The following is a 16176-nucleotide window of genomic DNA, read 5'->3' on the forward strand; positions in this document are numbered from 1 at the left end:
TTATTCAAATGAAGATGGGAGCTTTTTTTATTTTTTCCTTCGGCACATAAAATTGCTACACATGCTGTGCACTTCACGTTGCTTAGCCCAGTATTTACCCGATTTGATTAATGTACCTAAGGATTCTTTAAAGATACACATCACATATTATTAACCGATCAAACTTAAATATATATAGCGCCTTTTACTAGTGAATACCATGAAAGGTGTTTAGAGATAAATACAGTAGCACAACAGTTTCCACGTCTCTGCATCCTAATAGGTAAGTGAAATAAATCTAAACAAGTAACCTTATATAGTGCCTTTCATAGTTAGGGACACTATCAATTTTTTTATACAGTATCTCTTTAAGTGAATCAACAGCCTTAACATTTTATATTTATTTTTATTATTAATATAATATAATAATTTACTTATTTATATAATTATTCATAGTGAGCAGTATCCCCAAGGCACTTTTCAGGAACAGTAGCTTTGTTCGTACAACCTCATGAATTTAATTAGTACCTTACTTTGTGAACACCATCCAAAATGTACTTTACATGTAGAGTATAACTGTTTTAGTTGTCAATGATTAGAGCAGCAACCATCCCACAGGAAAATTTTACTGCTCAAAGGTTGAACTTTGATGAGACTTAAAAGAAATTCTCATTTATGCTTCATTTCGGCATCAACTTTGTCACACATGTTTCTCCTAAAATTTCTTAGCTTCAGACAAAAAGGAGACACGGCATACAACTGAGGTTAAAGGAGTCCAAATATAATAGCTGAATTTGAAAAACATGGTATATTTTGTGAGATCTCTTTCTAGTCTTGTTCAAATTTCTTTCAAGATTATTTTACTTATTATTTTACAACATCTGAGCCATGACCATGTTTGTTTTTCCAAATGAAGCACAGACAGATGAAGTGACTTGCTAGTGGTCACATCGTATCAGTACTGGGCTTTAAAGTCCAAAGTCTTAACCACACTGCCTGCCTTTCCAGCCAGAATGACTATGATTGAATTAGATCACAAACATAAAAATTAGAGCAAATAATAGTTGGATTCAGAAGCAATCGCTGCGGTTCACAAACAACTATCCATGAATTTTGCCAGATATTAAGAAGCACACAATATAACTATTCTGAGATTGCAAAAAATATGTCAAGACACTACTTGGAAAATCTGAACCCATTGCGTGACTGTAATGGTGTATAAAATCTGTACAGGGTGTGCACAAAGTCCATATTCCCCTATATTCTGGAGGATTTTGAAAGCTAAAGGTTACCACTTAGGAATCCAAAACATTTGTATTGTTCCCTCCATGAGCTCTGCATAGCCAAATCTGCCACCAGGTTCTCCTGCTCATGTTCTGCAACATTTGCGGGGTAACTTTCTGGAACACTGTGCGAACCACATGTTTCAGTTCATCGTTCGATGAATAACTGCGCTTCCACACGTCTACTTTGATAAACCCCCGGAGTGCATTATCTGGAGTTGTGAGATCAGGGTTTCTTGGAGGCCACGGAAGAGGAGCAGGATTGTTGTTTGATCCTCGTCCGATCCAATGATTCCCAAAAACTTTGTTGAGGTGATCACGCACGGTGATTGCGAAATAGGCAGGTGCCCCGTCTTGTTCAAACCAAACACTGTCAAGGACACCCTGGTTTCTCAATTGCGGGATGAGCCAGCCATTCAGCATTTCCAGATAACTGATTTGGTTAACAGCACCATCAAAAAAATAAGGGCCAAACAAATGCTGTGCTGTCATTCTGGCCCAGATCATCACATGTGGTGGGTTATGCTCAATTTCTTCAAAGAAATGTGGATTTTCTTTTTCCCAGAAAAACACGTTTCGATTGCGGGAGCTGCGATAAATTGCACACTCGTCAGAGAACATAACCTTTTCCTTCTGTTGGAAATTGGTGCAGTATCAGATCACAAGCTTCCTGATGTCTGTCCAAGTCAGCATCCAAACGCTCCGCGATTGTGAAAACACTTGTGTCACCCATCGCTTCATCTTGGAACGACCGCCACGTTGTTGCAATTTCTTGAGCAGCAGCAGGTGGCAGCACCAGGCAGGATGTCGGAAACACACCTCGAAATACTGGGAAGACTTGGGCTGATGTCCACAGGAACCAAATTGTCATGGTTATTCCTGTAAATGCTCCTAAAGATTGGGGTAAATGGACTTTGTGCGCACCCTGTACATTTTGGTTTAATTTTCCATCATATTTTGTTCAGGACAAGACAACAGATGAACTACATTCAGGACAAATCAAGGCATATCCTCTTCCCTTACACCTCACTTTTATAATATTTGTGCATAGCATAGTGCCAAAATGGTTTTACAGCCTGGGAAAGGATGTTGAGCCAATACCTTAGGCTATTTTATTACTTTATGGATGGACATCTGGGACAACAATTTGGTTTACAGCCTGGGTAAGGCGGACATGGCAATGTTTTAGGCAACATCAAAAGAACTTTATTATCTGGGAAAAGATAGATTAAAGAGTTTGAACTAAATTCCTCAATCATATTGACAGCCAGCCAATCAGGTGCATGTGCTGTTTAACCATGGCATAACATTTCATAATAAATATGCCTCATTTTGAAAGCAACGTCAGAAGAAAGTAAGGACCTAAGGAAGGAGAGAAGAAGAAGAAGAGAAACAGCGATGACAGACGAAGACGTCACTGGTCATCAGAAAAGCATCATGAACATCGATTGCTAAATCAAACGCACACTGGAACATTCATCCTTTGCATCTGTAACTTTTTCATAAGCTTTATTCAAAGACTATACATACCCAGACTTTCCTATCAGTACCTATTTTCTATTATTCTTTGTTCCAGTGGTATTATTATTATTCTTGTAATAAATACCAAGCTGCTTTTAACTTTCTGTGCTTTGTCTTAATGTCTATAGAGTGATTGAAGTAATAAGTTAGATTTCTTTGAGCACCTGGTGCAGCTGGAGATTTGCCATTACCTCTGTGCTTGCGAGGTTTATAAGGCTGTGAGTGAGGAGCTCTACTCAATAGTAGGAACAGTAAGTGAAGAAGGTATTCTTGGCTGATAAATGACCTATAGTCAAGAGTGCTGAGTCTTTGTATGTTTAAATGTATTTTTGTAGACCAAGAGTAATATTTAGGTCGAGATATCATTAAACCATCGTATGTTGTTCGTGCCGATAATAAGTAAGTCTCTTGAAGTGCTGAGTGACAGGCTGTGTTATTCCTAAAGCACTTGTGAGGTTTAAAGTGCTAAAGGTTAATCAGTGTGTGTGTGTCATTCATGGGACACTGTTGAGGTTAGGGTCTGTGAGTATGGGCATAGCTATGTATGTGTGTGTTCATCTTAAAGTGCAACAGTAGACCAACACAATAACGAACTTGACGAGAAGACTTATCCTTGAGGAAACAGGTAAAGGGTAAGTAGAGAAATACTACGATAATACAGTGACTCTACTGAGATCTCAGCTGAATCTCAAAAGAAGACACTTGTGATACTACCGGGGTATTTTTTTTCAGGAGTAAAATCTGAAATGTCTCCATTTTATTTCTCTCTGATCTCATTGCTGTAAACCAGAAAGATATTAAGGAGATCTGTTTTTTTTTTATTTTTCATTCCTATGGGCTAAGATTTTATAAAGTGATTTTAATACTGAATACCATCCCAAGGTCTTTTACAGGTAGAGTGTTTTTATATTTCTGCCATTGATCCAGCAACCATAGTGAGGTATTGTATAGGTGCAGCAAATTTGTTTTTATCTTTCTGCTCATGAACCTCCAGACTTTACATACAGTAGCATCTTATATAGGTCAAGAAAAAGGTATAAAGCTGCGGATGTTTTCAAACCAATAGATTTGTTGCAAAATAAATATTTTGATGATAATGACAGTGACCAAGAGAGCAACAATCAATTGGATGATGTGGAACCTGTAGTGATACGGATAACTGCCCTGAACATGTTACTTCATCACAAGACATCCGACTCATCACGATTGTCCAGAGATCACTATATGGACATTTTGCTGTGAACTAAGCACAAAACAGTCACCAACTACCATATGTGTTGTTCAACCAGCATGCACAGGACAAAGAATCACATTATATTTACAGCATTTGTTCTTCTAAGCCTGCACTTTGCGAGGTGCCATGCCTCAAGGACTCTCAGTCTGACTTTTAGTCACGTTGTAGATCAAAATAAAGTAACTAACAGTTTGTTTACATTGTTAACAGAGTTACTGTTGATAATGAAACTGTTGCTTTCTGATACATTGACTTACTATTTTGACAGAGTTTATTATTTATCATCTATCCATAGACCTATGCTGCCCTGTCCTGGTAATAAATGGTTCAGCAGTCAATGTGTTAAGCCTGGTTTACATTTAAAGTGACCACACTGGTCACTAAAGGTGTGCTGGGTTTTTGCTGAACACTGCACAACAATTTTTTTCCTGACTATGGGGCAATACGAATGTGATGCCATATACCCAAAATGGCAAATAAGAGGACAAAATAGACAGATAGACCGACAGGCAGGCAGGCAGACAGGCAGACAGATAGATAGAAACTTTAATACTCCCAAAGGAAACTGCAGACCAGCTCAGTACCATTCGTCACACAAGGAAAAACGCCACTTTGGTTGAGGGGCAATTCATTATAGAGCCTGATGGCTGAGTAGAAATGACCTCACGTAACTCTCCTTAGAGCAGTGCAGTTGGTCTCAGTCTGTTACCAAATGTACACCTCTGTTTAGCCAAAGCCTCTTACATGTGACAAAAGTCATTGTCCAGGAGAGTCAACAGCTTTAAGAGTGACCTGTTTTACCATATCGTCCAGTGAGTCTAGCCTGACTCCCAAGATTGAATTAGCCATTTAAATTAGTTTGTTTAGTCTTGCACTAACGCCATTTCCCCAACACACAACATCATAGGAAAATACACTGGCCAGACAGATAGAAAATGTGTAAGAGATGTTTGCATACACCAAAAGACCTCAGCATTTTTAACTAACAGCGGTGACACTGATTCTTTGTTGCTACTCCACTCAAGCCTGTTGTTCACCTCAAGGTATTTGTGAGTCTGCTCCATCTCCACATCTTCACCACCAATGACAACCAGGGTCAGAGTGGGATTCAACCTCCTGAAGTCTGATTACTTCCTCCGTCTTATTGATGTTATACTGCAAGTGGCTCAGTTTGCAACATTGAAAAAGTCCTTCACTGGTGCCGTTTACTGATTCTATTGCCCACCACTGATACACCCAACTACTGCTGTGTCATTAAAAAAATTCTTTCGGTGATATGATTCAGAATTGTATCTGAGGTGTACTGAGTAAACAGAATGAAAGCCAGTGCTGTTCACCGTGGAACTCATGACCATGTCAGATACACAGTTCTTAAGGCACACAAACTGTGGTCTACCAGTTAAGTAGTAAATTATCCAGGACACAGTCTTGGAATCAACCCACATTGACCGGAGATTTTCCCCCAGCAGTTTGGGCTATATGGTGTTAAATGCACTGGAGAAGTTAAAAACAACATCCTATGCTACCCTGTTTCTCCAGATGGGAGTAGCCTCTGTTCAGCATAAAGATGACAACATTGTCCACAACCGTGTGGGCTGTTAGGAAGACTGCAGAGAGTCAAGTGATGCTCTGACAAAGGATTGCAAGTGAGCCAATATTAGCCTATCCAAGGCAAGTGCTGCTGCCACACAGTAAGGAGACAGGGATTCCCATCCCACGTCCTCCTTGCATGGTGTTTGCATGTTCTCCTCATGTCTGCGTGGGTTTTTTCTGGGCGCTCCAGTTTTCCTCCCACACTCCAAAGACATGTAGGTTAAGTGGACTGGCATTTCCTAAACTGGTCCTAGTGGGAGATTGGGATGTTTGTGTGGATGTGTGTTTGCCCTCCAATGGACTGGAACCTTGTCTGGGGTTTGCTCCTGCCTTGCACCCTATGGTAGCTGGGATCGACTTCAGGAGATCCCTGTGACCGTGTTCAGGACTAAGCAGGTTTGAAAGTGTCTCACTGACTGGTCTTTGTAATGTGTGAGATCAGAGCCATCTGTTGATAGTCATTTAGGACTTTTGGCTGCACTATCTTGTTATCTATACAGCTTTGTAGGGTCAGACTGAGAATGAAGATACATTGAAAAAACTACACACAGGAGAGGTGACGTGATCAAAGTGTTTAAAATTATGAAGTAAATTAGTGCCGTACAGCCTGTCTGTTACTCTAAAAAGAAGACAGAAACTCATTTGGAAGTTTGTTAAGGGCAGATTAACAAATGTTAGAAAGTTCTTCAGGCAAAGAACCATAGACACGTCCAAAAATCTAGCAACTAATGAGGGAGAGAGAAGGATGATTTTTTTTTTTTACAATTTATGGGAATGGGACGGATGAGTTTGTTGAGCTGAATGGCCTGTTCTTGTTGCAATTGTACAAACTAATGTTGAGAACACATTGTATGTTCCTCAGAGTGTCATTCAATTAGTCTGTACAAAACATAAATCAATATAAATGGGTTTGGAAAGGGAATGACTTAATTCTCATGCTTTAAAAATGTAAAGCACGTGTTCACTTGGTAAATAAATTTAGAATCTAATACCAGTGAGGCTCTTAGCATTTAACTTAGCTATCCAATTAAAATACAAATAGGCCTGAGTTGTTTTGGACAAAGAATGATTGAATGAACGAGTAAATGAATGGATGAATGCTAATACTGTTTGTAAACATGTAAAGCACATGTTTACTAAGTATAGGTGTGCTATATAAATTTAAGTAATCTGCTAGTCTGGCCTTCAGTTTGTGACTTAACTGTCCTGTAAAATGAATAAGACATGAATAGGTCAGTAGTAAAGAAATGGAGAAATTAATTAATTCCACTATAATTTCAATCATGGAATATGCATATTCACTGAGGAAAGGTGATACTGTATATAAAATTATGACTTTTTATATTTGCGGTCTTTGTAGTGCAGTTCCACACACTTTTGCTCTGACCAGGGTGTTATAAGAAGTCGGTGATGAAGCGCGGTTTTAAATAAATTATCAGTATGTAGGCTCCGAATGGGTGTGGTTGTGTGCGTGCCAGCACTCCCTCCAGGGTTAATTGAGGTGTTTTGGCTGGTCATGCATATAAGAGAGTGCCTGCAAGGCAGAGAGGGAGTTCAAAAAACAAAGAAAAAGATCAGATCAAGGAAAGAAGAAAAGAGAGAATGGAGGTTATGGGAGGAAAAAGAGGCAGGGCGGTGAGGAGCCTGTTTTATGAGGAATGTAGGCAGGTGCTTGGGTGTATGTCCCGAAGAAGTGAGCAGCAGGCCTGCGCTTGAGTGTGCGGCTGGAGAAAGGGCATTCCTTAGAGCAACAAAGATGAGTAGGAGCGTATCCCTATTGACGATGATGGACTGGCTGAGGGGGATGTGAGGGGGAGTTCGGCAGGGACTCCCACAGGAGGCGCTAGATTCGCAATAGGAACCTATTGAATACACCCATCGGCAGGCATCTCCTCATGCAGAAAACTCCTGAAGGGATAAGATGAGGAGACGCCAAATTTTAGAGAAAGGCATTTGGGCTCATGACTGTTTTAATAGAGAAACCTGCCTAGGACTTTAATCACGTTTTTACTGGAGTATTTATTTGGATTTTGACCTCAACTGGACACTTGAATTTTATGGATTATTTATTTATTGACTGTTTTTGTAAATATATGCACTGCAGTTTAGACACTGTTTGTTTTTGATTGGTTTTTAAGAAAAGCACTTTGCATATTTTGCACCAAATCCCCTTGCTGACTGCGTGGGTTTGTACAGTGGAATGCAAAAGTTTGGGCAACCTTGTTAATAGTCATTATTTTCCTGTATAAATCGTTGGTTGTTACGATAAAAAATGTCAGTTAAATATATCATATAGGAGACACACACAGTGATATCTGAGAAGTGAAATGAAGTTTATTGGATTTACAGAAAGTGTGCAATAATTGTTCAAACAAAATCAGGCAGGTGCATAAATTTGGGCACCATAAAAAAGAAATGAAATCAATATTTAGTAGATCTGCCTTTTGCAGAAATTACAGCCTCTAAACGCTTCCTGTAGGTTCCAATGAGAGTCTGGATTGTGGTTGAAGGTATTTTGGACCATTCCTCTTTACAAAACATCTCTAGTTCATTCAGGTTTGATGGCTTCTGAGCATGGACAGCTCTCTTTAACTCACACCACAGATTTTCAATTATATTCAGGTCTGGGGACTGAGATGGCCATTCCACAATGTTGTACTTGTACCTCTGCATGAATGCCTTAGTGGATTTTGAGCAGTGTTTCAGGTCGTTGTCTTGTTGAAAGATCCAGCCCCGGCGCAGCTTCAGCTTTGTCACTGATTCCTGGACATTGGACTCCAGAATCTGCTAATACTGAGTGGAATCCATGCGTCCCTCAACTTTGACAAGATTCCCAGTCCCTGCACTGGCCACACAGCCCCACAGCATGATGGAATCACCACCATATTTTACTGTAGGTAGCAGGTGTTTTTCTTGGAATGCTGTGTTTTATTTTCCTCCATGCATAACGCCCCTTGTTATGCCCAAATAACTCAATTTTAGTTTCATCAGCCCACAGCACCTTATTCCAAAATGAAGCTGGCTTGTCCAAATGTGCTTGAGCATACCTCAAGCGGCTCTGTTTGTGCTGTGGGCGGAGAAAAGGCTTCCTCTGCATCACTCTCGCATACAGCATCTCCTTGTGTAAAGTGCGCCGAATGGTTGAACGATGCACAGTGACTCCATCTGCTGCAAGATGATGTTGTAGGTCTTTGGTGCTGGTCTGTGGGTTGACTCTGACTGTTCTCACCATTCGTGGCTTCTGTCTATCCGAAATCTTTCTTGGTCTGCCACTTCGAGCCTTAACTTGAACTGAGCCTGTGGTCTTCCATTTCCTCAATATGTTCCTAACTGTGGAAACAGACGGCTTAAATCTCTGGGACAGCTTTCTGTATCCTTCCCCTAAACCATGATGGTGAACAATCTTTGTCTTCAGGTCATTTGAGAGTTGTTTTGTTTGATTTTGTTTGAACAATTATTGCACACTTTCTGTAAATCCAATAAACTTCATTTCACTTCTCAGATATCACTGTGTGCGTCTTCTATATGATATATTTAACTGAAATTTTTTATCGTAACAACCAACGATTTATACAGGACAATAATGACTATTAACAAGGTTGCCCAAACTTTTGCATCCCACTGTATTTGCCCAGCTAATCTCAGTTCATGACTATTTGGGTTCAAGAGTCTCCCAGGAGCAACCAGAGAGTGCGGAGCCGACCTAGATCGTCACACAGGGTAACATAAAACATGGTGCCTATCTTAGTATCAACGATGGCAAAGTGAGAACAACTCTGTCTTAGGGCACACAGTTACGCCCTGTTCCATTCCCTTCACATCAGGCCATCATGGGAATAGAGCCAAAGAGCAAGTTCCCATAAGGCTACAAAGTGATATCATCCTGCCTGTATGTCATATCCTACTCGCAAAGTAATACTGAACCTAAAAAAGATGCCACTGTTTTTTTAAATGGGAAAAAAGAAAGAATGGACTAGTGTAAGAATATGGGGTAAAATATGCACTTTGAACTGATATCATTCAGGTATGAAAGCAACCTGTGCTTATATACACTTTAAAGTCATTCAGAGGCAGACGCTACCCCACTGCCATGGGCATAAGGGAATAAGTTTGGGAGCATGCTCTGATATCATATTGCTGCACCCAAAACACAACGAACCACATGGATTGGGACCCGAGTGCAGGGGGTGACACCTCAGCACCACATTGGAACAGTGTGAGAGTTTCTGTTTACGGTGGCTGGAGTGCCAATAGCTAGGAATTTATTGAACACAAATGCACCAGACACACATTTACTATGAAAACTGTTTAATCCATTCCAAGGTTGAATGGGCTGGAGCCTATTAAACTAGCCCTGGGTGCAACCAGAAAACATCCCTAGTACATTTCAGGTCTTATTCATACACATACTCTCAATCACATGAAGTCTGTTTTATCATTGAGGGGTTTTAGGGTAACCCTATTCAAACTTTGTTATGTAGCCCTATAGATATGTCTTGCACTCACCTGCCTTGGAAAAACACTGAGCCCATAGTCGAAATACACTTGCAGATTGGACTATGGTAGTTGAATAAACCAATTATTGATTAGTACTGTTCTACAATTCTTCTATTAGTGTATGTCTCCTGTTTTCTCTATACTCTAGACGGCAAGATAGAACAAGAAGGCAAGCAAGGGGAGCAGGCAATAAAATTAATGAATTCATTCATTCGTTTATTTTCCACCTCTTATCTGTGACCAGGTCGTGGGGGCAACAATATTAACAGTGTGGACCATACATCCTTTTCCCCAGCCACACTTGCCAAATTAAACTGTGGGATCCTAAGGCGTTCCAAGGCCATTTGAAGATATAATCCTTCCAGCAAGCCCTGGATCTCCATCAGGGTTTCCTCCCAGCTGTTTGTGCCCTTAAACCTCCCCAGGTAGGCATCCTGGTGGCATCTGAATCAAATGCCCGAACCACTTCAGTTGGCTCTTCTCCATGTGGAGAGTCAGTAGCTCTACTCTGAGCCTCTTCCGGATGTCTGCACTTCTCACCCTATCTCTTAGAGAGAGCCCTGCCACTGTGCGGAGAAAACTGTATTTATTTATATACAGGTAGTCACTGACTTATGACCTGTGCATCTCACGACCATTTGATTTAAAACTGTTACTGCGTCTCATGGGCAAATGACAGTATTCACAACAACATCTCCATCTGCAATAACTTATTCATCTCAATTGCAGTTTATTACCTGCAGCGGTTTTGACTACGTTCAGTTACATTTGTCTTACAAATCAGGAAAAAAAGGCAATTAATTTCATCACAAAAATGAAGGTGATCAAGCAGTATAAGGGAGACAAGAAAGTGAATGCGAGCACATGTGACTTGGTTATCCCATTGTAATTGGTGTTAACTGCTCCAAATGTGCTGCACTGCTGTGCTCTGTCTTTGAATCCAGTTAACGTCCAAAGCCTCTGTGTTGTCAGAGGGGACTGGGCGGTCTAATGGTTTGGAATCCCTACAGATTTTATTTTTTTCTCCAGCCGTCTGGAGTTTTTTTGTTTTTTCTGTCCACCCTGGCCATTGGACCTTACTCTTATTCTATGTTAATTAATGTTGACTTATTTTATTTTCTTACTGTGTCTTTTATTTTTCTGTTCTTCATTATGTAAAGCACTTTGAGCTACTTTTTGTATGAAAATGTGCTATATAAATAAATGTTTTTGTTGTTGTTGTTGTCACTCACGATGTGCCGCTAAGTGCGAACTGTCACAAAGAGATAATGAAACCATACTGAACTCTTTTATCTGTTAGTATTTATTATTAACAGGCTGAAATGTTGAAACAAAAAACATATGAGTGCTGAATCTCTGCCGGTACAATTCCTCCACCATTAACACAATGAACACTGGGAGAGGCTCACGTAGCATTACACAGACATTTTTGATTTGTGAAGCTGTTAAAGGTTTGGTACCCATAACAGCAGCAGTAATAACGAAACAAAATAATAAAATAAAAAAATAATTTACAAAAAAAATGACAGAAAATCTATGCAATGTGCTAATAATGATTACCATAAAAGGATATAAAACAAACAATAATAGTACAATACATATAGTCAGGTTTGAATACATATACTGGACTCTCTTACGACCTGATCGACTTATGACTGGTCCATCAGAAGTGAACGTGGTTGTAAGTCAACAACTACCTGTAGTCATTATACATTTTAACATTCTTTAATATTGTTAAGGTGCTAAAAAGCAAAATTAAATAAAAGTAAATAGGTGTGACAAATCACCAATAATGCAATCTGGCTGTTTCAGGAGTTGTAATAGGCAAAGATTTCTGAAACACCCTGTATTTGGCTTTGAGTCTCCTCAGGCTACATGGCTGTGTCTTCTTGGTGACTATCACCTTCGTGGTTCTCTCTCTCTTAAATTCATATTTTGAATTTAACTGCTGACTTTTTAAGGCTTGTCAGGGCCAAGGTGAATACCCCTAGCTTCATTCTGTCCAATGTCATTCTCACAAACAAAACAATATCAGTACATGTTCACAAGGTGTGAATGCACAAACATATCTAAAGGTTTAAGGGTTTTGCTTTTACAGATGTGGAACATCTAGAAATTGACTAGTTTACCTTTTAATGTTCTGAACTTTCATCTTGCCAGATGGCCCTTTTTACAGTGGTAAGTTTCATTTTTGTTAGGTCAGCATCCTGTCTCTACTAAGACTTTATCTTTTCTGTGGTTAAGTAAGCTGCTTTAACAGAGATCAAAGGTTGAAGTAAAATAAAAAGTGCACTGGCAGTTTAAGTATTTTCTATTATAAATAAATTGTCTATAATCTTTCTTACCCCATTTATAAGAAAAATAACTAAATATCTACTACAATAATAAAATCATATTTCCCTACAGAGTCCATTAACCTAATACAGGTAAAATTCCATTATAATGAATATCTTTACAACAAAATTTTCATTACAACGAAGTATTTTTATGGTCCTGACAGCTTCCCCATATGACACGAGTCTATAGAAATCTTGTTACTATGAAGTACATTTAGCAGATACTTTCATTACAACGAAATGCATAAAACACCTTGAAATGCCTGAATGAATTATCCACAGAGCAGTTCTGTGGCCGCAACTCAGTTGTGCACAATGATCCCCAAACAGAAACACTGTAATTTCTTTTCTTTCTTTGAACTTTCCTCGTACTTTTTTTTTTTTTTTGCCTTTTTTGTTTCCTGAAGTTTTCAGTGATACGTTTTACTTATTGCTTGTCAACATCTGAAAAACATCCATTGGAATTTAACTCATTGTCACCCTCCTATAGAAATGTCAGACATGGAAAAACGATAACAGTTCATAATAGAAAAGAAAAAAGACGTTGCCAGTGAATTCGGAATTTCGCCATCGACACTGTCAACTTTCTTGAAAGACAGAGCAAAAAAAGTACAAAGATCTTGGGTTGCAAACGTATGTGAACTGCTGCATTTGAAGACGTCGAAAAAGCTGTTTTTATGTGGTTCAGTGATGCTCGTTCAAGAAACATTCCTATTAATGCGGCACTCATTCAAGAAAATGTGAGGTTTGTAAACTCTCTTGGGATCTCCCCCAACTAGACAGCAAGCCAAAGAGCGTCCCAAAGTGCAATCTCTGCATCTGTACGGGGAAATAGCAGGCTCACAGATATGCTGTGTCTCTCCGTCAAAGTAAACAGAAAAGATCTTGATGGTTGATGCAAGGTTAGGAGTATGTACATTGTAAATGCAGATACTGTAACAGGATTACTTGATCACTGACCTGGCCACGATCCTGCCTGACTGCTATGTCTGTGAATAGCAGACTGGCAGATCACGCTACAATAAATAACTGTGCCATTCCTGTTTCAAGCTGAATGAAGCTGGTTTTGCTAAAGTACTGAGATTAAGCCTCATGTTTTGGGGTGCAAGACAGGGACTTATAGCGCAACCCATATCTTTTATGATTTGCTTCTGTGGCGCTTCACTGCAGCAATGTGAGCTTCCTATTGCCCTGTCCCAGCAATCTTCCTCAGACACTGCAACCACGCTTCAGGACACACTTCAGTGTGTCGTTCCCATTGGGTGGGGAATTGGGGGTCTCAAAAGAATTAAGAAACCTCACAATATGAAGAAGAAATAATGATTTTGCTCCTGATTGATAACTGTGCTGCACACAACCTGTTTCCACATTCAGATAATGTTCGCTTTGAATACCTCCCACCCAATTGCACGGCAGTGCTTCAGCCATTGGATTTGGGCATCATTCGCACCCTGAAAGTGTATTATCACAAGGAAATGCTGAGAAAAATTCTCATCAGCATAACTTAAAATTAAAATTAAAATTAACGTGAAAGAAGCTATTGAAATGATTGTAAACGCCTGGATACAAGTTAAAGAAAGCACTATGCTATCAAATACAGAATCTCATTACAACGAAATATTCATTGCAACAAAATATTTTTTAGGTCCCTGGGAGTTCATTATAACAGAATTTTACCTGTATATGTGTTTTGTGGAATGTGAATGAAGAAATGGAGTACTGAAGGATTAAAAACTCATGGATGTGGCAAAGCGAGGTCCGCGGCTGTTTGGTATTTTGATTAAATAATCGCCCCATTTGCATCTTCATGTGAGGGGGCGTGGTAACATGGGGAGAGCAGTTCCTGTGTGCGATATAGGAGTGGATAGTATTGCACTTAGTGCACAGATGTAGGATCGCCCACGACCCTAACTGATTCCTGGAGCTGCTAATTGCATCCGCTGTGTCACATCCCCATTTTAAAAGGGGTAGTGTGAGAGATGAATAAGGAAAACAAGATGAGAACAGAGGTTTAATGAAGAAAGAGTGAAGGCAGGAGAACATGGAAGGAGCTGGTGTGAGCAAGCAGGTGGAAGCAGGCTTGAGGAAGAGAATAATAATAATAATAAATTTTATTTATTTGTAGGCGCCTTTCTAAACACTCAAGGACGCCAAACAATAGACAAAATACAGATTATAAACAAAAAGTAAAATACAAAAGTTAAAATCAGACAGAGTCTTAAACAAATGAGTTTTAAGTTTAGATTTGAAAAGTGAAAATGATTCAATATTTCTAAGCTCAGGTGCTAGTGAGTTCCAAAGCTGGGGAGCAGAGCTTTCAGTTGCAGTTTCAGTTCATAGTGGTAAGACGGACGAAGGGAACAGTCAAATGGATGGAGGAAGAGGATCTAAGGGTGTGGAAGGGAATGGCAACATGGAGGAGGTCAGGCAGATATGGTGGGGCAAGGTTGTGGATAGCCTTAAAGGTTAGTAGGAGAATTTTGAATAGAATTCGGAACTGAACTGGAAGACAATGAAGCTGCTGCAAAATGGGTATGGTGAATAGAGGGGGTTCTAGTAATGATGCGGGCAGCTGAATTCTGGACCAGTTTAAGCGTATAAAGAGATTTGCAAGAAAGACCAAAGAAAAGGGAATTGCAATAATCCAGATGAGAAGTGACAAGGCTATGAACAAGAATAGCAACGGTGTGGGGCGTGAGGGAGGGGCGAATACGATTAATGTTACGCAAGTGGAAATATGCAGACCGGGAGATGTTATTGATGTGGGACTGAAAGGATAAAGTACTGTCAAGAATGACACCCCGACTCTTAACCTGTCGGGAAGGAGAGACAGAGGAATTATCAATAACAAATAAAAAATGATCAGTTTTGGATAATGTTGATTTTGTACCAATGAGGAGAACCTCAGTTTTGTCACTATTTAATTTAAGAAAATTTGAAGTAAACCAGGATTTGATTTCTGCTATGCAATCAGTAAGTGAGGAGGGTGGAAAGGAAGTAGCAGATTTGTTAGTGAGATAGAGCTGGGTGTCATCAGCATAACAGTGGAAACTAATGTTATATTTATGAAAGATATTGCCAAGGGGAAGGAGGTAAATAATGAAAAGGAAGGGCCCCAGAACAGAGCCCTGGGGCACATGTGAAGTAACAGCGGTGGGATGGGATGTGAAAGTTTTAATCTGAAGAAACTGAGTGCGGCCTGAGAGGTAGGATCTGAACCAATCTAGTGGAGTGTGGGTAATGCCAAACAAAGATAATCTATTGAGAAAAGTAGTGTTACAAATAGTGACAAAGGCTGCACTCAGATCAAGGAGGATGAGAATAGTAATTAAACCAAAATCAGCTGCCATAAGGAGGTCATTAGTAATTTTTATAAGTGCCGTTTCTGTACTGTGGAGGGGAAGAAAACCAGACTGGAATTGTTCATACAGATTAGACAGTAGGATGGGAAGGAGTGCCCCTTGAGCAGAGCGAGAGACTAATGCCCGCGGGCTGAAGGAGTGATCACTCTGGCTGAGCAACTTGGGGAGCCAGAGCAATGTGCGTTAAAAGGAGCGACTTGCTGTAGAAGACAGCGGGAAGGCAGCAGAGGTCGCGGAGGCTTAGGAAGAGAGCTCCATTGTGGATGCCATACCCATCGGGGTCCCAAACCATGGAATGGCAGGGACCTGGACCTGTGGAAGATCAGCTGTGTTTGTCAGTAGGGCAACTCTTCTGCTGCAAGGCCTGTATG

General features: G+C 40.0%; 1 protein-coding gene across 1 annotated transcript in view; it reads right to left on the reverse strand.

Annotated features, from left to right (window-relative positions):
• LOC120534371 (thyrotropin-releasing hormone-degrading ectoenzyme-like) overlaps positions 1 to 16176 on the reverse strand; it is a 922228-nt gene that overhangs the window by 222083 nt on the left and 683969 nt on the right. The gene's annotated exons all lie outside the window — the stretch shown is intronic.

Source organism: Polypterus senegalus, chromosome 8 (genome assembly GCF_016835505.1).
Source record: "Polypterus senegalus isolate Bchr_013 chromosome 8, ASM1683550v1, whole genome shotgun sequence".
Classification (NCBI taxonomy): Eukaryota; Metazoa; Chordata; class Cladistia; order Polypteriformes; family Polypteridae; genus Polypterus; species Polypterus senegalus.